This window comes from Schistocerca serialis, chromosome 8, assembly GCF_023864345.2.
Source record: "Schistocerca serialis cubense isolate TAMUIC-IGC-003099 chromosome 8, iqSchSeri2.2, whole genome shotgun sequence".
NCBI classification, from domain to species: Eukaryota; Metazoa; Arthropoda; class Insecta; order Orthoptera; family Acrididae; genus Schistocerca; species Schistocerca serialis.
The window spans coordinates 472026917-472049080 of NC_064645.1; the positions used below are offsets into that span (position 1 = coordinate 472026917).

The window sequence follows — 22164 nt, forward strand, 5'->3', positions numbered from 1 at the left end:
GTCCAAATCCTGTATCATTTCTGTGACACTCTCTCTCATATTTCGCAATAATACATAACGTGCTGCCCTTCTTTGAACTTTTTTGATGTACTCCGTCAGTTCTATCTGGTAAGGATCCCACAGGGCGCAGCAGTATTCTCAAAGAGGGCGGACAGGCGTAGTGTAGGCAGTCTCTTTAGTAAATCTGTTACATTTTCTAAGTGTCCTGCCAATAAAACGCAGTCTTTGGTTAGCCTTCCCCACAACATTTTCTATGTGTTCCTTCCAATTTAAGTTGTTCGTAATTGTAATACCTAGGTATTTAGTTGAATTTACGGCTTTTAGATTAGACTGATTTATCGTGTAATCGAAGTTTAACGAATTCCTTTTAGCACTCATGTGGATGACCTCACACTTTTCGTTATTTAGGGTCAACTGCCAATTTTCGCACCATTCAGATATCTTTTATGAACGGTTTTGAAATTTGTTTTGATCTTCTGATGACTTTATTAGTCGATAAACAACAGCGTCATCTTCAAACAACCTAAGACAGCTGCTCAGATTGTCTTCCAAATCGTTTATATAGATAAGGAACAGCAAAGGGCCTGTAACACTACCTTGGGGAACATGCGTTCTGAGTCTTCCCGGTTATACATGAACCGTGATGGATGTTGTCGACTTTTTAAGAGATAAATAACGTGTCTTATTTCAAGGGGAAATGAACAAAAAATGTACTTCTAAAAATGAAATATTTTCGAAATTTATGTATTTTCTTACTTGAATATGAAGTTTTCGTACTTCAGGCATTAAATCTAGATTTTGGTTGGTTTTAAAAGATTCATAATAAAGGTGGTACATTACAAATATAAATTTATGTCTAGCTAAATGAACCATTACTTTTTTATTAATTTTTCTGAAGCTCTGTCTTTCTCTTCGCGCTGGTTTGAGCCCTTTCTGAAAGCATATAAAATACAGTTTATTAAATTGTTTGGTGACCTAATCACTTCGCATTTTAAACATATATTGTCATCCGTCGGACGATTTTATTTCTCTATCTATATTAGCATCACTTGTTAATTTTCTTTGAATTTCTTTATACAATACAGTTTCAGAATATGAATCATCCTTGGAGATACTATGTGTCGCATTGAAATTATCTTCATTATCACTTTTTATCCAGTCGTGTAATAATTTATTCCCTTCCCACGCCACTGAGTGTTTCGATACTGTGATCCGGACACAAAGCTCACTGTCTAGAAACGCCTGTTCTTAATCACGGGCGACAAACGGAATAACTCACTCAATAAAAAGAAAATATCGGAACGGCAATAACAGTGACGACAGGCGATAACAACGCAGACAAAATGATGATATAACAATGCCAGAAAGATCGAGTGTATCTGCTCAGAACTGAAGGCGCTGGGGACGATTTCACTCAAAGGAACAAACAGTCTAATGGACACTTGAAACTCTAACCTACTGAACCTATTATTTTCATTCTGTTGCTCCTACGGGCTGGTTTCATTCAAAAGAATAAATGATTAATTCAACCAATGCGTGTAACTAACTGAGTGAATTGGTTGTTTTCATTCACTTGTTCTCACCACTAATTTGTAGAGGCCTGCACAGGAGTTGCATCAAACCAGTCTTTCGACTGAAAACCACAACAAATACTGCAGGCCTGAAGTACTTCATGTCAGTGGAGACGATGGCAACAACAACAACAGCAACGACAACACAACAACAACGGAGACGGCAGGCAGATAGTCCTTCGTCCTCCGAATTAAGTGATACACTGTCACACTCTCGAAACATGTTGACACAGGTCACGAAAAAGAAGGGTGGGTTTCCAACCTCACGACGAGCGTACACCGAAAACCGATGCTGTTCGCGCCTCCGCGCTTTGCTCTACTGCCAGCACTGGGCCACGGGTCGGCGGCGGATGGACCCGCCTTCCCGCTTTCACGGCTGTGCCTCGGGTATCCCCCACCAGGCCCGGCGCCACCTGGCGCAACGGCGGAGTCGCGGAATGTCAACTGGCTACTGACAGGGCCACACCACGCACCAGCGCGAGAGCCGCAAGGCGAAAACACCTGCTAGTCTAGCAGCCGGCAGAGAGGAGTACGCACCTCTGCAGCCGAGTCCGGAGTCCGTGGAGCGACACTCGCGCGCGCGCTGTCCCGTTAGCGGCTGACGTAAGTAGAATGTTCCAGAGCCGGCACGGCGCTACCGCTTTCTCTGCTTTTCTGCCGTTTGGCGGGCACACTTCCACGCGCGCTTTCGTACCGATATATAGCCGACTTTATTCCTCGACATCAAAATTCTGCCACGAGGCGCAATCAGTGAAACTTCCTTCAAAAATCCGCTCGTTGTGTGGGTACTGCGGCGTAGAGCTACTAGAACTACATACGACAGATAATATTTCTTTTGTTTTACATGGCCCCCAGAGTTTGTACTCCATTTAGCCACACAAAATACATGTTTGAAATCTATACTTAGTTGTAGAGAGAGCGTATATAAAGGCATATTTACAGAGTATATAAGCTGTCACAATTTGTTCCACAGTAAATTTTAAACATGTGACTTGCTAAATAAATTGGCCTTTCTAGGTCTATGTGCCTCACTATGCAAAAACGGGACGCTTATAGGATCGCTTCGTCGTTGGTCTGCCTGTCTGTCTCTGCCCCACTGTTAAGAACCCTATTTCTCAGGAAATATTAAAATTTGTGGTCCCTTGGCAGTGTTAAAGGTTTAAGCTCTTAAGTCAATTCTATCAAAAGATACGGCCATTTATGTCACATATTTTGATACTCGAAAGCTCGCTAATGAAACCTGTAGGAAACTTCCACATTACCTACACCATGTTGACTCACGCCTAGAGACAGGGCGTTCATATTCACAGGGACTGCACATTAGTGTGCTCTGCAGAAACGATTAGCATTTCAGTCACCTCGGTTCAACATGTGTCTGTTGCCTGTTACGCACAGGGTCCGCCATGGGATCTGATAGCGTTCCGTGCGTGATGGCATCGACGCGAGTGGCATCCTGCGGTATAGCCGTCCATGCTGCATTCACCTGGTTCCAAAGTTCATTGCTTATCGTTGGCATTGGGTCACAGCGCTGCACCCGTCGTTTCACCATGTGCCACACATTTTTTACTGGCGACAACACTTGGCCAGAGCCAAAGGCTGACGTCCTGTGACATCAAGAAGGCACGTGTTCGTGCAGCAATATGTGGTCGTGCATTGTCGTCCTGAAATATGGCGTCTTGGGTGTCGTGCAGAAAGGATGAGCCGCAGGATGTTATTCACCTAGCCCACACTGGTCACAGTGCCCTGGACACTGTGGCGTTTCATTTGGGCCGGCTCGATGGTGATGGTTGACCCAGTTTGGTTGACATGGAACCGCGCGTCGATCGCGACGACTCTGATATGTAACTATTAAAAAGAAACTCCTCGTTTGGTTGATTAGTTTCAGACACTATCTCCCTTAGACTGATACCAGCGTATCGATGGAGCAGCACGCCGGAATGGGTAAGCAGCCCTTGTTTAAAATTGAAGCACTGGTGTTCGAAGTCTGTCGGTCTTCTTTACTTCGACCCCACAGCGACTGCACCACTCGGTATCTCAACAACTCTCTTGATCTAAAACAATTATTCAAATATGCTTCGCGTGTTCACGACAGGGTGAGAAGCTCACGCGATCTTGATAACTGTAGGTCTTATGCCCGGTTTGCGAATGAGTGTTCAAACGCGGGTAATAGGATATCTTGAATCATAAAGTCCATCATTCAAACCGATGCCAATCATAGTTTTGTGAGGATGTTGATTTATTAATTAATATAGCATCGTCAAGGCGTGGCTACGGTGTTAATTCAACAACTAATACGACGTAATTCCAGAGATAAAATACTCTTCTGACAACGTACAGAAAGCGTCGTATTTCGGTGTAAACTTGCTGTTCACTGTTTATAAAATCACTAAATCACCATTAACTTCTGCGTTCTCTCAAGAATAGTTAATTTCACAATTACACAGTAAATTTCCATTAAATGACGTAGCCGACACTAAGCATTAAAGTTATATTGGAGTTTATTGAACTTCGTAATTATTTAAACCTGCACTGAAAACATACCGATCTGTCATTCAGGGTCTTGAATCTATTTGCATCAGCGATTCTGACGTTGACTACAGCTACCGACAACACTGCGTAACTGTAAGTTCTTCGTGATCGCGCGTAGCTTTTCCTACTCAAGGGTAATAATAGAGTTTATGTCGGTGATTGGTATATTGTTGTGTCCTTTGATGTTCGTGACAATCACAAATCACGAAAGTTAAGTTCCATCGCTAATCAGGTATCACACGATTTACTTTTCTTTCACATATAACAACTGCTCCGTTCTCAGGCTAAACCGTAAATGTTATTTTACTTCAGTTCGAAATTCTGACCAGTACGTCAAGTCGACACTGGAAAACTTTTAAAATTTCAGATGGGTTTGAAACAATCTAGTAGCGTTCAGTAGGCTTACTACTATTGCGACGTCTACAAGAGAGACTGGATTAAGATCTCCATTGCAGTGTTACGTTGTAGTCGCAGCGAATCTTCAGCTCGATGCGGCTACAGCTCTCTTCTTGGGTAAATGTTATCTCTGATCAGGCCTTGAGTTGACGCTGTATGCCTTGTGCGAATGCAGTCACTGTGATGCTGCTGCCCTTGTCTGCGGCGAACCAAAATGCGTCCATTATTTCCGAACAAAGAGAACTTGGATCCGTCGGAAAACGCTACGTGATGCCATTCCTGTCCGCAGCGATATCGTTCCATACGCCACTGCCGTCCAGTATGTTTCTGCACATTCGTCAAAGGTAGGCAGGAAAGTGGACGACCAGCATGTAACCCGTGCCGTAATAAACAGCGACGGACTGTCTCTCCTGACAGTGTACGATGTGTTGCACTGTTCCAGCGTTCCACCAGAGCCCAGGAAGGCGCAGATCTGTCGTGGACTGCCATTCAGATGAGATGTCGATCTTCTCGGGAGGGGGGTGGTGCGACCTGACCCTTATCGTCGTGTTCAACGGGGACTTCCATGAACCATTTTGCACACACTCGTTGCACCGCCGAAGCACTTCGTCCCACACGTGCAGCAATTTGGCTGCATCACGGTAGGGTTCGCGCATACGTCTGTGAAACATCCTGCACGTCTGCTCAAGTCACAATGAACCATTACTTTGGTGTCTGCGCCGCGATATCGATGTTGACCTCGAACACGTAACCTCTCATTTTTCAAATGCTAACCATTTCTGCAGAACATTCTAACGTACATGTTCTGTGAGTATGAACGTCCTATCTCTAGCCGTTCCACGTGTTCTGGTTTTTCTGAACATGATTGTAGAATCACGAAATTTGGCAAGAAGCAAGTTTTCACAGAACAAGAAAGGGAAAATTCTGAAAACTGTTTGTTTGAAATTATATAAAATGAAAAAAATTGTCTTTTTTTATCCGTCTGTCTCCTTGTCTGTCCGTCTATTAACATCCCCTTTGCCTCGAACAATCTGGTGTATCAAGTTAAAATTTATGTCTAATACTAACGTGTATGGTCCCTTGCACGTGTAAAATTTGAAGCTTTTAAGTTAATTAAGATAAAAGAACGGCCATTTATGACACACATTTTGATACTCTAAAACTAACTTATCAAAACCTGTAGCGCACTTCCCGTAGACCTAGAATCAGGAAATTTAGTAAGAAAATAGGTTTGGCAGTATAAATAAAAAAATTCGAAATTGCTAATTTGTAATTATATCATAGGATAAATATTTCTTTTTTCATTTGTTATCCGACTTCAGACTTGAAATTAAAACATTCTCGAAACTGTTGGCATCCCTGGGACCGATGTCTTGCCCGTATCAATGTCGACAACAGGCAAAAATCGTCAATATCGACGATTCTCGGAACGAATGAACCGTGTAAGCTTTTACGCAACCCTCTATGCTAGAGTCGAACTAGAACTGGCCAATTTTTTTATTATCAATTTATAATATTTCTTAAATTCATACATAAGCTCTTACGGAGAGATGAAGATGTGAATTGCCATGAAAATCTACAGGCTTTCCCCCACGCTCTTAAGAAAATTAACAATCACTTTACAAATGTGGGGTTTCCCCCCAAGCTCTTAAGATGATTAACAGTCACAATATAAAGGCGAATATCTATAATAAACAAAACAGAAGAAGCTGGCTGAGGGAGGTGGCATCCGATATTCATCAATGTCTTCAAAAAAATAGTATCTTTCACAGTCGCAAACAAGATGTGGGTTACATCAGCTTCTTGGTCATAGTGACACTCACATGCAGGAGAACGGTAAATGTTTATTATCTGTAGATATAGAGGAAAAGAAGAATGTTTGAAGCGGAGTCGATTGATGGTGGAAATCGTTGATATGTCCCAGTGACTCGTTGTGAACCACGGCCTTTTACGAATGTGAGGTTGTAGCGCTGCATGACATCCACCTTTCGTTTGTTGTGACGCAATCGAAATCCCTTGAATTTTATAATATACAATACATACGGTATCTTCAACTATACATTTAGGGTAACAATTATTGAACTACATGAAATAAAATCGTCATGACTTCTGAACGGTTTGCGTTAGTACGTTCAAAATATACGACTAGTCTTGAGGCATGATGGGAATTATATGGTTTGGTTTAGCGACGCTTCAGTCTGGAACCGCGCGACCGCTACGGTCGCAAGTTCGAATCCTGCCTTGGGCATGGATGTGTGTGGTGTACTTAGGTTAGTTAGGTTGACGTAGTTCTAAGTTCTAGGGGACTGATGACCTCAGATGTTAAGTCCCATAGTGCTCAGAGCCATTTGAACCATTTTTGTTTAGCGACGAAGCCCACTTTCATTTCGGTGGGTTCGTCAATAACCAAAATTGGAGCATTTGGGGGACTGAGAATCGGCATTTCGCGATGGAGAAGTCTCTTCACCCTCAACGGGCGACAGTGTGGTGTGCAATGCCCAGTCACAGAGTAATCGATGCGATATTCCTTGATGGCACGGTGACTACCGAATGGTACTTGAAGGTAGTGGAAGATGATTGCTTCCCCATTAACGAAAGGGACCCTGATTTCGACAAAATGTGGTTCATGCAAGACGGAGCTCAACCCCATCGAAGCAGGAGAGTGTTTGATGTCCTGGAGGAGCACTTTGTCCCCACCGTCTTCTGACCCAGGGGTACCCAGAGGGCACTGTCAAGGACCTCCATTGGTCGCCATGTTCTCCGGATCTGAACAAATGCGACTCTATTTGTGGGGCTATACTAAAGACGAGATGTTCAGCAATAGCCCCAAAGCCATTGCTGAGCTGAGAACAGCCATTCGGGAGGTTATCAACAGCATCGATGTTCCGACACTTCAGTGGGTCATGCAAAATTTCGCTATTCGTCTGCGCCACATCATCGCCAATGACGGTAGGCATATCGAACATGTCATAACCTAAATCCGAATATCTTTAAAGACGTTTACATGTTGAATAAAATGTGTGCACGACGTAGTTTGTAACTAATTTATGTTTTCTTGACATAGTTCAATAATTGTCACCCTGGGCATGGCAGTACAATACGATACTGCACAAGCCTGACCACACCACTGGAAAAACATGAGGAAAGATCAGTGAATCATATAGAATATTCTGATTTTTTTGTAATTACAGTGATAAGGACCGTAAGTGAATGTGAAGTATTATAACACTTACACGTTTAATTTCTGCAACTTTTGTATTATTAGTGATAGGAAACATTGGAGGTGAATGTGTCAAAATGTCACCGAGCGAGGTGGCTCAGTGGTTAGCACAGTGGACTCGCATTCGGGAGGACGACGGTTCAATCCCGCGTCCGGCCATCCTGATTTACGTTTTCCGTAATTTCCCTAAATCGTTCCAGGCAAATGCCGGGATGGTTCCTTCGAAAGGGCACGGCCGACTTCCTTTCTCGTCTTTCCCTAGTCCAATGAGGCCGATGTCCTCGCTGTTTGGTCTCTTCCCCCAAAAACAACCCCTCAAAATGTCGACGTGTCTTACTGCTTCATATACTGAGGCCACCCTTTATTGACGAAGAAAGTGTTCGTTGCACAGTAACGGAAGAAGATCATTGTTTAACCTCCCGTCGTCAACGCGGTTATTTATCAACACGATGGGCAAACTTGTATTTTGAAAGAACGGGAAGGAAATCGGCCGCGTCCACTTCAAAGGAATCATTGCGACACTTGCATCAAGTAGTTCGCAGGAACCACTGGAAAGGTAAACTTGGAAGGCGGGAGGGGGACTTGAACCGTAGATCTCTTGAATCTGAGTGCGGTCTCTTACCGGTGCGCCACCTCGCCTCGTTTCACTTCACAAGAGCTTTTATTAGAAGTAAGATGTAGTGTTCACTCTAGAAGTCACTGTAGACGGCTCTTTAAATGTTGTGCGGAGCTAATATCTGGACACGGAGACTTACGAACGCCACAGATTTGCGGACACGCAGAAATTAAACGTGTAAGTGTTATAATACCACACGACCAAGCTGGTGTTCATAAACTGCCGGCGTACTCTGCTGTCCGCGTTCCTCCGGCATTCAAAAAAATGGTTCAAATGGCTGTGAGCACTAAGGGACTTAACTGCTGTGGCCATCAGTCCCCTAGAACTTAGAACTACTTAAACCTAACTAACCCAAGGACATCACGAACATCCATGCCAGAGGCAGGATTCGAACTTGGGACCGTAGCGGTCACGCGGTTCCAGACTGTAGCGCCTAGAACCGCACGGCCACTCCGGCCGGCTCCGGCATTCCTATAAAGAGTTGGGCATACTGATAACAGCATCACGGTACGTATATTATACTTCGCAATGAAGTTTGTCAACCATGATGCACAGCTGGAAAGCGACAATGACGCTCACTCACGAATATAATAAAGGAGAAATACACTATTCATTGCTCCATCTCAGTGTGACGCAGGAAGTAGTGAAGTATTCAGCCATGGGATTCCGCAGAAATTTTTCCAATGGCGGGCAAGATTCAAAAACTGCCAGTACTTTATTTTACAGCAACCCATTCGGCAGGTTTTAAAAACGAGACGGGGCCCAAAAACTAAGCTAGGCAAGGAGCACACAAATCTCGTTATTTTGAAATGATTGATAGTGTTACACTTAGTATCCGTATTTTTAAGGAAGATTACTTTGATACCTGTACGGTAAACATATTTTAATAGTATATATTATTTGTTATGTTATTAATGTAAATATGGATGATAGCTTTTTCATTCAAGGATCAAGAATTGTAACTTCACATGGCTAAATCCGGGATACACAGCGATTTACGAAATAAACGTTGCAAATGTTAACAATAAACATTTATTTATGCCCCATAATGTTAGGCAGAAACTGAAAATTAAAGATCTGAACTAGAAATATAGTAAACTGAGAACTGTTGGATATATCGAAGTGGAGAAACAGAGATAAAAATTTATAAAAAAATATTATTCAACTTCATACCGTCTACATGTTTGCTTACAGAAATTCTCATCTGATCACTTAACGGGTATAGCATTACTTTCATGATTCCTATGTTTTTGTTTTCCGTTTACTGTATGCGTACTAGGTAAACGGCCGTGTCGCGGTGGATACACCAGCTCCCGCGAGATCACCGAAGTTAAGCACCATCGGGCGTGGTTGGCATTTGGATGGGTGACCATCCGGGTCGCCATGCGCTGTTAAAACTACCGGGGTGCACTCAGCTCCGAAAGGGGTACTGAGGAGCTACTTGACCGAATGGAAGCGGCTCCATGGCACGAAAACTGACAACGGCCGGGACAGCCGTCTGCTGACGCCACGCGCCTCAGTAACCGCTTCCGATGACGTCAGTCGTCTGACGATGACACGGCGGTCGGCCGGTACCACTGGACCCCCGAGGCCTACTCGGAAGGAGTATGCTTACTAGCGTCCACGGTCCTGCAGTATTTTCAGTATTAATCGGCGGAACTAAAGTTGAACACAACGAGTTTTGGCAGCTACTTCTTTTAGCTCTTTAGACAAATTGCAGCCGAACGCCAGTGCACTGTTAGATGAATGTGGGAAATCTCCCAAAACTGCTCTGGAATTTTCTGGTAGAGTCGACTTTTAAGAACCTGGGACTGGACGTAAGCAGCTTCCGTCTCTCCAGTTTGTCACATTATTGTGCAACCAACTCGGTTGAACAGCACAATTCGCAGTTCTATGACTGCATGTTCGCGCTGATTTACTCTCCCATTGTGCTGAGAATTTCCTCACTCTTTTCTCTTTCTCTTCTGATGGAAAAATGGTATTTTCTTTCCTGTGCTCCCGCAGATATGCCTACCATGTTTCTTGGTCTCCAACCGAGGTCATATTTTTGTAGTTACTTTAAACTCTTGACTGTTTACTGAAACGTTAAGTTTTATTTATTTAGTTACAAAGGGATTATAGACATTAATTGCCAGTGTGCATTGATTTGAGTCAATGGAGAAAGTTGAAAAGTTGTGCCAGAATGCGATACAAACCAGGGTTTCCTGCTTACTAGGCAGGTGCTCTTACTACTATGTCATCAGAACACAATGATCATCATAAGTGCAAGGACTATCCTATTATGCCCCCGTCAGACCCAAATTCTCAACTTATCCATGCTGTAACATATCGATTAGAAATAGTTTTATATTACGTAAGTGTGTATCCGCAATTATGAAGTGTATATTCTTTGTTATTTAAAGTCATTGATTTGTGACAAGGAAATTAGAGTTTTGTAATATATGTATGGAAAAAGCAAAATGATTTGTTAAAATAATAAATAATTATAATACGTGTATGTTTATAAGACAGAAACCAGATGGCAGTTATAAGAGTCGAGGGGCATGAAAGGGAAGCAGTGGTTGGGAAGGGAGTGAGACAGCGTTGTAGCCTCTCCCCGATGTTATTCAATCTGTATATTGAGCAAGCAGTAAAGGAAACAACAGAAAAATTTGGAGTAGGAATTAAAATCCAGGGAGAAGAAATAAAAACTTTGAGGTTCGCCGATGACATTGTAATTCTGTCAGAGACAGCAAAGGACTTGGAAGAGCAGTTGAACGGAATGGACAGTGTCTTGAAAGGAGGATATAAGATGAACATCAACAAAAGCAAAACGAGGATAATGGAATGTAGTCGAATTAAGTCGGGTGATGCTGAGGGAATTAGATTAGGAAATGAGACACTTAAAGTAGTAAATGAGTTTTTCTATTTGGGGAGCGAAATAACTGATGATGGTCGAAGTAGAGAGGATATAAAATGTAGACTGGCAATGGCAAGGAAAGCGTTTCTGAAGAAGAGAAATTTGTTAACATCGAGTATAGATTTAAGTGTCAGGAAGTCGTTAATGGAGTGTAGCCACATATGGAAGTGAAACATGGACGATAAACAGTTTGGACAAGAAGAGAATAGAAGCTTTCGAAATGTGGTGCTACAGAAGAATGTTAAAGATTAGGTGAGTAGATCACGTAACTAATGAGGAGGTATTGAATAGGATTGGGAAGAAGAGGAGTTTGTGGCACAACTTGACTAGAAGAAGGGACCGGTTGGTAGGACATGTCCTGAGGCATCAAGGGATCACCAATTTAGTATTGGAGGACAGCGTGGAGGGTAAAAAACGCAGAGGGAGACCAAGGTCTGAATACACTAAACAGATTCAAAAGGATGCAGGTTGCAGTAGGTACTGGGAGATGAAGGAGCTTGCACAGGATAGATTAACATGGAGAGCTGCATCAAACCAGTCTCAGGACTGAAGACCACAACAACAACAAACATGTTTATAAGAAAGACAATATGTATTGAGAGCTGGTTCATGCTTAGGGCACTCGCATTTGTAATATATAAAAGACGTAGGGGGTCTTTCCGCAACGGAAGTGGCATGGCGCGATGTAAAAGGTGGTTTTGGCGGTCGAACTGGGCGGTTCCTTTCTGTGAACGGTACGCAGTATGTGGCTAGCCGTAGCACGGTACAAAATGGTTCAAATGGCTCTGAGCAGTATGGGACTTAACTGCTGAGGTCATCAGTCCCCTAGAACTTAGAACTACTTAAACCTAAGTAACCTAAGGACATCACACACATCCATGCCCGAGGCAGGATTCGAACCTGCGACCGTAGCGGTCGCTCGGCTCCAGACTGTAGCGCCCAGAACCGCACGGCCACTCCGGCCGGCAGCACGGTACACTTCGATGGTGCCAAGAGAGGCAATTGGAAGCTACTTTGCAAAGTATTTTTGTCTCGGATGTGGATCTGGCTATTATTTGGTATCCTCGGCAAAAAGGAATGGCTCTAATACGTTGAAAATCCGACGCAAAGAACAATTTTTAGAGAGCATTCGAACATCAAGAGCCGTGAGTACAGTTAGCCGCCATGTCGCTTGTCACCAAAACTTCATACATATATGGGCATTGGACCAGTTAATGTGTGTGTGTGTGAGTCGTTTTAACAATAATCCAGACGCTATAAATCTGTGTCCGGAATCATATCTTCTATCCTCATCACGAACCTATGCAGGGTCCTCTCCTTAGTGCTACTAAAACCGAGCATCTTGTTTTAAATTAACAGCTCTTGCATTCAAGTGTTTCAAAATGTTTTTTTGTTTGTCAAATGTAAATGGAGGAGCGAAAGTTAAAGTTAAAACCACAAAAGTGAAGTTAGATAGGATTTTGCTAAAGTACGTTCAGTTTGTTGCAAAGCATAGTTTTTCAGGAACACAGTGTCAGATTTTGTAAATGTTATTGCCTAAAATATCTGCTTCACAGGCGATAAAAAGACAAATAAGTTAAGCTTATTTTAAAAATAGTGTGGTTTTCATTTCTATCATGAATGGTTCCTTTTTCGAAGTTAATTAACCTGAGCGTTGAATTTTTTGTCTTGCAAAGTAAATTATGAACTACTCCAAGTGAAGTGAAGGATTAGCTTTGTTTGAATTAGTCTTTTTTACTGAAATAACCATAGAGTTTGACTAGTGACACTATACTAGTTTATGGGTCCCCATTATATTCTCCACATATTAGAAAGATAATTGGACTATTAATGCCACTAAGGAAAACTGATATATGTAGAAGAGTATAAACAGTGTATTTATGATATTATTTATCTTTATTTGTGTTTTTACATGTAAGATAAGATAGAAGCCCCTCATGTCCAAGTTTAGTTCTGGACATCTTGCAGAAACATTTCAGAAACAGTTTCATATCAGCGCACACTTCGCTGCAGAGTGAAAATCTCATTCTGGATTTCAGTATTGGTTTAAGAAATTACCTTGAGTGTAGCTGTTATTAGTAGGAGCTTGGTACAAATGTGTGTGCATTATTGGTAACTGCTGCTACACACAGCTCAGAGTGCCCTGTGTCAGTTTGTATCCTGTGCGCTATTCAAAGGAAAATATCAACCAAAGTAACTTCAACAACCAATATTCAATTTTCTTAAACATATATATCCAAATTAATGTGCCTAATTGGGCTGGCGAAGGTTTAGTTTTCATCCGCACATGATTTTTACCACTTTCATTAACTACCAAGGTCAAAGTCCGTTTAGTTTTACTGTTGATTTCACCGTATTGAAAATTTACAGTCCGATACCTTTACCCATTAGACACACGCGCAGTCAAAATTCAAAATCCTCTCAGAGGGCAACATTATTGTTTCACGATACGCTTGTGCATCATGCGTGGAAAGTTAAGTGCTATAACGCACTTATTACTTGCGACATTTCGGAAATTCCCGTGAGAGTTCGAACCTGGAGTGAATCCCCACTGAAGAGATCATTGGCCTTCCTCGCCTTAAATATACATTTGTGGTGCCTATTCTTTCAGAAATTCGGACATTTTCGAAAGAACAGATACCATTTTGATCCAGCAGCCACTATGAAATTCCAGACATTGTCCGTGAGTAAGCATTGATTTAAATCAATGGGGAAAGTCGAAAATTTGTGCTGAGCCGGGATTAGAACCCGGAAAGTCCGTGCATTTGCAATGACCAAAGCTTCCGTATGGCTCAGTGGTCAGAACATCTGCCTAATCACCAGGAGACTCGACTCGGATTCGAATCACCGTCAGGCACATATTTTCAACTTTCCCTACCGATTCAAATCAACCCCCAATCACAGACAATGTCTATAATTCCTTTGTGTCTTAATTCATAGTGGCTACTGGATCGAAATGGCATCTGTTCTTTCGGACAAAGATCGGTTTGATGGAGCCCTCCATGCTACTCTATCCTGTACGAGCCTCATCTCCGAGTAACTACTGCATCCTTTTGGATGTGCTTAGTGTATTCATCTCTTGGTCTCCCTTACGATTTTTACTCTCCACGCTGCCCTCCAGTACTAAATTGGTGATCCCTTGATGCCTCAGAACGTGTCCTACCAACCCATCCCTTCTTCTGGTAAGATTGTGACACGAATTCCTCTTCTCCGCAATTCTATTCAGTACCTTCTCATTAGTTACGTGATCTACCCATCTAATATTCAGCATTCTTCTCTAGTACCACATTTTAAAAGCTTCTATTCTCTTCTTGTCTAAACTGTTTATCGTCCGTGTTTCACTTCCATACATGGCTACGCTCCATACAAATGCTTTCAAAAAGGACTTCCTGACACTTAAATCTATACTCGATTTTAACAAATTTCTCTTCTTTAGAAACGCCTTTCTATACCATTGCCAGTCTACGTTTAAATCTTCTCTGCTTCGACCGTCATCAGTTATTTTGCTGCCCAAATAGCAAAACTTATCTATTATTTTAAGTGTATCGTTTACTAAAGCAATTCCCTCAGTATTACCTGATTTAATTCCACTATATACCATTATTCTAGTTTTGCTTTTGTTGATGATCATGTTATAACCTCCTTTTAAGATGTTGTCCGCTCCGTTCAACTGTTTTTCCAAGTCCTTTGCTGTCTCTGACAGAATTACAATGTAATCGGCATACCTCAAGGTTTTTATTTCTTCTCCCCGGACTGTAATTCCTACTCCATATTTTCCTTTTGTTTCCTTTATTACTTGATCAATATACAGATTGAATAACATCGGCGATAGGCTTAAACCCTGTCTCACTCCTTTCTCAACCACTGCCTCCACTTCGTGCCCCTCGACTCTTATAACTGCCATTTGGTTTCTGTACAAATTGTAAATAGCCTTTCGCTGCCTTTATTTTATCCAAAGCTTTCGCTGAGTCTATAAATGTATGAAAAAAATGCTATAAACGTAAGTTTGTCTTTCCTTAACCTATGTTCTAAGATAATTCGTAGGGTCACAACTGCCATGCGTGTTGCTACATTTCTCCTGAATCCAAACTGATCTTCCCCAAGGTTGGCTTCTCCCAGTTTTTATATTCGTCTGCAAAGAATTATTTTGGTGTTTAGCTACCGTGACTTATTAAACTGATAGTTCGGTAATTTTCACACCTGTCACCACCTTCTTTCTTTTGGATTGGAAATATCATATTCTTCTTGAAGTCTGAGAGCATTTCGCCTATGTCATACATCTTGCTCACCAGATGCAAGAGTTTTGTCATTGGCCGCACGGGGTAGCCACGCGGTATAGGGCATCTTGCCACGGTTCGGGCGGCTGCACCCGTCGGAGGTTCGAGTTTTCTCATGAGTTGCTCTGCCGAGGCTACCAGAAGTTCTAACGGAATGTTGTCTACTCTCGGAGCCTTGTTTCGACTTAGGTGTTTCAGTTCTCTGTCAAATTCTTCACACAGTATCATATCTCTCATCTCATCTTCATCTACATCCTCTTCCGTTTACATAATATTGCCCTCAAGTACATCGCCTTCCTTCTTGGCTTAGGACTGGTTTTCCATCTGAGCTCTTGATATTCATACAGGTGTTTCTCTTTTCTCTAAACGTTTCTTTAATTTTCCGGTAGGCTGCATCTATCTTAGCTCTTGCGATATACCCCTCTACAACCTTATATTTGTCCTCGAGCAATTCCTGCTTAGTCATTTTGCACTTCCTGTGGATCTCATTTTTTGAGGCGTTTGTTTTCCGTATACATATATACCTAAATTCCACGTAGATATATGCATACATTCCACACACATATAATTAAGGCGAGGCGGCACTACATTAGTATTGTGTAGAGAAGTTCAGAATTTGGGACTGATTGATGGCGTGCTAGGGTAGTCCGTGAAGTTGCAATGACCGATGTGTCCAGATGGCTTAGTGGTCAGAGCATCTGCCTTGTAAGCAGGAGAGCTGGGTTCGAATCCGCGACAACCACATAATTTCAACTTTTCCCATTGATTTAAATCAATGTCCACTCACAGCCAATTCCTTTGTGTCTTAATTCATAGTGGCTGCTGGATTAAAACTGTGTCCTTTCATGTGCGAAAGAACAGACACCACATATATATTTATGTATTCAGTCTTACAAGGGCGTTCAACAAGTAATGCAAAATATTTTTTTCCTATAAGCAGGTTGGTCTTATTCAGGGTTCCAATACCCCTTATTATTCCCCACACTTTTAGCTTCAAAACCCCATTTGTCAACGTAATCTCCGTCAAATGTGTCGGCCTTACACCACCTTACTTGGAGGGCCTGCGTGCCAGCCAGCATGATACAAGTCTACTGATAGACATCGGAGCCAACGTCTTGCTGTATCAGTAACCTCCCCATCATCCACGAATTGCTTCTTGCCGAGTGCATCTTTCATTGGACCAAACAGATGGAAGTCACAAGGTGTGGGAACCGGGCTGTAGAGTGGATGAGGAAGAACAGTAGAAAGAAGTTTTGTGAGCTACACTTGCGTGCGAGGACTTGTGTGAGGCCTTTTGGTTGTCATGTAGAAGAAGTTCGTTTGCACTTTGATGGCGACGAACGCATTTCAAGACTGATGGCCGTGCACGGCCGACCGGCACCCGGGAAATCGAACAGGTTTGACGGCCTCGTTGCTATGATGACAAACGCCTCGCTCAACGAGACACCGTGCTTTTGTTCACTGTCAAGTTTCCATAGATTTTCTGATAGCGCCTATGAATATCTGCTGTTCTCTGGGTCGGCCGGCGTGGCCGAGCGGTTCTAGGCGCTTCAGTCTGGAACCGCGCGACCGCTATAGTCACGGGTTCGAATCCTGCCTCGGGCATGGATGTGTGTGATGTCCTTAGATTAGTTAGGTTTAAGTAGTTCTAAGTTCTAGGGAACTGATGACCTCAGATGTTAAGTCCGATGGTGCTCAGAGCCATTTTTTTGCTATTCTCTGGTCTTCCGCCACAAAAAAAAAAAAAAAAAAAAAAAATCATTGACCGGTCTCTACTTGGAATGCACCACCGTTACAGGCGCCATTTTGAAGGCTATGTATAGCACCGCTGTCTATCGCAACTGCATGAAACTTTGAAGCGGAAGCGGAAATATTCCACGATGTCCCACAAAAAATTCCGCATTTTTTCAACCGGAATTGGTCGAGAAAAAAAGGATTACAGTACTTACTGAACGCTTCTCCTATTTTTGAATCGACACGACTTTCTTCAGAACTGCTTTGAGTATACTGTGAGCTTAACAACCAGTTCCTAAAATAGGTCTGTCGAAATTATTTTGAACTTTTCTGACAACATTTTCATTCTCATCTCTTGACACCACCAAAATTAGTGGCATCACTGTATAACAAACTAACTGTTCTTCAAGTTTGTATTTTTCCACACAACACTGCAAAGGATACTGAGTTAAAATTTGAGCAGATTCACATTACCCTCCATCGAAATTTAAAATTTTAACTTGAATTCCCTCCTTCAGACTGAAAAATGTTGCAAGTGAAATAATTTTTACTTTACTTCTGTGTCATCGTTAATGTTCCTTAAATAATGTTTTCCAAATAACGCCACACATTAAGTGACGAAATAATGTTAACAAAAATTGCCTCTGTTTTGGTTCTAGTTGATGAAAATTTCGAGACATACCACCTTTTAACCAGTTTAGAACCGAGTTCATGTATAGCCCTGTGCTACGAAAATGCAGCCTCTTTAGCAGCACTCACCATTTCGTAACTCCCGTCCTTAGCTTTTACAAAACCTCATATGTTTGTTGAAGTAAAATCACTGTTAGCATTCCCATGTTAACCTGTTTTCGCAGGTCATTAATACTACCCTTTCCTTTACGTCGAACAGAAAACTCTCTAGTACATAGTGTGCAACAAATATGCTCATTATTCTTGTCATTATGCAGTGTTGCAGGTTAAATTAACCACATCGTGGCTAAATGGCTTGGTGCAAATGGCTCTGAGCACTATGGGACTCAACTGCTGAGGTCATTAGTCCCCTAGAACTTAGAACTAGTTAAACCTAACTAACCTAAGGACATCACAAACATCCATGCCCGAGGCAGGATTCGAACCTGCGACCGTCGCGGTCTTGCGGTTCCAGACTGCAGCGCCTTTAACCGCACGGCCACTTCGGCCGGCCGTGGCTAAATGATCAGGCAAAAAACGAATAGAGAGAAAATGATCAGAAATGTGTAGAGGAGTTACTTAAAACACGAAAACAAAATAATCTTTTTGCTCTTGAGATAAAAAAACCCAGGAAATTTTTATTTTCATGTTTTTCAGGAAACTAATAAAGAAGTACGACATAAATGCAAATGAAATTTTTTTGATGATTCATAAGACATAAATATATGGACCTCAGGTCTCACTTATCGTGAAAATGCACTAGTCTTCGTTTTGTGTTTTCTTACCCTTTTCTTCACTAAGAACATTTTATTTAGCAATATACATATTTTATTTGAAATAGAAAACTGTATTTGTTAATAGATTTCTTAATGTTAATATTTTAGAATTATATGATTTCCAATACAAGTTTTCGTTGGTGCTCTAAAACAACGTCGTAACTGCAAGAAAATAGTAATCATACAATAATTTCTGCCCAGTAATAATTTGCTACTGCCAGTAAAAAAAAAAAATTTGCGGTAAGTTTCATGATAAGCTTCAAGACAGTTATTTTTCACAGGAGACAGATACAGTCCACATTTGACGCACATGTCTCTTACATTGGAATTCCAGCCATGTTTTCCTCATATTAAGGTATTCTTGCTTCAACAGATTTTAGTATTTAGTCAGCATTGTAAAACCTAGCTTCTGAAACCGGTTGCACCACAGCTCTTCTCGGCTTTTTGTTCACAATTTCTACATCATCTACGTTTTCATTAACTAGACAAGGACGTCCTCTTCTGCTTGTTACTGGTACGCACCCTGACGTTGTTATTGTTTACCAGTCAGTTTCGTCAAGCTCAGCAGGACGATCTTCAGTCACAAACGAGAATTCGTCATCTTCCCAATTGTATAATTCCACGCTGCAGTTATTACGAAGAGGTTCTAATTGCCCATCAGTTAATATTTCATCGTATTCTGTGTTGTGTAGAGATAACGGTTATTTCAGCTTTCCATTATCGTAGACCAAATTGAAATTAGCAAATATGCATTATGACATGAGGTCCATCTACTAGGACATTCAGAAAATGGGTTATTTCATAGTAACGAACAAAATTTATACAAGTCTGGATTAATTTTCAACATCTAGAATAGTTGGCGAACTTCACGTAAAAACACAGGTTCTCATTCTAATACTTAGGCACAATAATTATTTACATACCTTTGCAATTTCTATGAAAGGAGTATCCTGGGGCACTTTTGCATGTGGCACCCGAATAGGATAATAATATTAAGTGTAACGTTCTTTTCTTGAAAAATAAACTTTTTTAAGTGTACATTAGTTGAATGTCTGAAGCGTGGAATGAGTACTGAACTCGAATTGTCGTGTTGCGTGTTGTAAGTGCAAGTGGTGTGCTCAGTCTGTGTTATTGTTAGCAAAACTTTACACGAATTGACTGGGCAGTGCAACTCCCAATACCAATAAAGAAATACAGTCACTGCAAATACATTCAGCACCTTAGTCACTGAATCCTATGGCCCTGTTCAGAACTAATAACTTTGGTCCTTGTGCACTAGAAAATAAATTAAATTTTCTTACCTCAAAAGCAGCAACGGTGAAATGTGATATGTTCTGGTCTCCCACAAAAAATATGAATTCTGTGGTTCAAATGGCTCTGAGCACTATGGGACTTACAACATCTATGGTCGTCAGTCCCCTAGAACTTAGAACTACTTAAACCTAACTTACCTAAGGACAGCACACAACACCCAGTCATCACGAGGCAGAGAAAATCCCTAAACCCTCCGGGAATCGAACCCGGGCGTGGGAAGCGAGAACGCTACCGCACGACCACAAGCTGCGGACTATGAACGCTAGCTACAGGCTCAGCAATGTGCAATGCTGGCCACAATATTTGAAATACACATGAAATTAATTTGGCTAATAAACGAGAACATTTAAGAAAATCCAACTTCTTTAAAAAATATGACCTGGACGGGGAGGTGGTAATGGTTATAGTGAATTACTAACCCTCATTTTTTTTAGCAAAATTATATTGCAAGTTAAGTTTAGCTTTTCAAAAATATTTCACAATTGAAGTTACATTACCCACAATTGATTCACAAACAATGAGATTTAAACAGCAAGTATTATCTACCTTCACTAATCCAACATAAATGTGAATCATCAAATTATATATAGGTCTGTTAGCATATCTTAGAAACATTACAAAGTGAAATATCTAACTAGCCTTTCTATCAAAACGGTTTACGTACGTTCCGTACGTTACTCAACAATTAAAAATTATGAGCCAGTTCATCTATACTAACGCGCTGGAAGAAAGAGAAATCATAATTATTTAACATCTTCACATTGGTTGCATGAAGACTTCTACTTCCATGTTCAACAGTATTGACATACGTTCATTCATCCAGCATTTGGTGGCTTCACACAGCACACCACAAAAACTGCCTGCTGCATCGTCTTTCCCTCACAGACAGCTACCTACAACTGAACGCCAAGCACTCTCTTACTCCAACACTAGCAGTATCTCCGGGTCTGCGATATAAAACCTATCAAAGACATACATCGATTATAAAATCATATTCGGGTGCCACATACAAATGTGCCCCAGTATACTCTATTCAGGAGAAGTAACCATTTCTGCCTACTACTTAGACACAATAATTATTTACAAATGTTTCGATTTCCAGAAGTAAGAATTTCCTGCGTACGAACAGCTGTAAATTCACAAAAGAATTGTTCCATATAACGTGCTGCGCCCTGGTTTTAAAACTGTAATCTAGAGGGTCCACTCTCACGGAACGTCGACCCCGAAGCGAAAAAATACGCCTGTTTACGGAGAAAAAAATAATGAACGAAGATCCCCATGCGTGGACCGAGGGAACGAAGAGGTTATACACCTTGCCTCTGTTGTGTTGGCAGATCACTAATAGCAAGTGAAAAGTGGTCATTGAAATTGTAGCTACAGTCCCCATTGACGTCATTGTTTCCTCCAAAGTCAGCTGAGAGAATGTTTAAAAACGCGATATCGAACATAAGGGTTAAAATTAAAAAAAAAAAAGAAATCCTCACCAGGCATAAAATCGTCAATCCCCAGACATTCTTGCAACCCTGGACGCTACCTCGGACAGCAGGAAGAAGCCAGGACTTTCCATCTGTTCTCAGATGTATGGTAAACCTACCCAATGATTAAGTATAAATGTGCACATCTAAATGTCCGTGGTCTAGAAAGTCTACTGCGATAGCTCCGACGTGTTAAACTGAACGTAGAATTAGCAAGCCATGATGGGCCTTCTTAGTCCACAGAAAACTAACGGAGCGCTCTTGGGATTCCGCTGTTCAGCAGCCTTGAGGGAATTGGGTACGCGTGACGGGCCCGCTCACTGCTGCCATGTATATGTTGAGCTGTGAATCGTCGGGTGACAGTGCTGGATCGGTTCCTTTGTGCAGCTCGGTAACAGCTGTACGAGGAAGCGAGAGAAGAAAGATTGAGGGTTCTGTTTCGGCACTATTCTGCAAAGATTCTCATCCATCTTGACTGCAAGCTGCCGCTGAAACTGCCGCTGCACCAAGAAATCGGCACAATTTCCCACGAACAGTGTACTACACTTTTATTTATACAATGGGTACTCAGAAACAGTCTGAAAAGCGCCTAAGGATGTTGCAAGGTAGGTTGTGCTGAGAAATACTTATTAAGAAAAATAACTGTTAAGAAAAAAAAAATTCGATACGTTGCACCGTTTCCAAATTA

At 41.7% G+C, this 22164-nt stretch overlaps 1 protein-coding gene across 1 annotated transcript in view; it reads left to right on the plus strand.

Moving 5' to 3' along the window:
• The first annotated feature begins 1963 nt into the window (after positions 1-1963).
• LOC126416223 (putative inorganic phosphate cotransporter) overlaps positions 1964-22164 on the plus strand; it is a 261101-nt gene continuing 240900 nt past the window's right edge. Inside the window, exon 1 of the mRNA XM_050083826.1 lies at positions 1964-2174. The gene's annotated coding sequence lies outside the window, so the exon portion shown is untranslated. The remainder of the gene's footprint in view (positions 2175-22164) is intronic.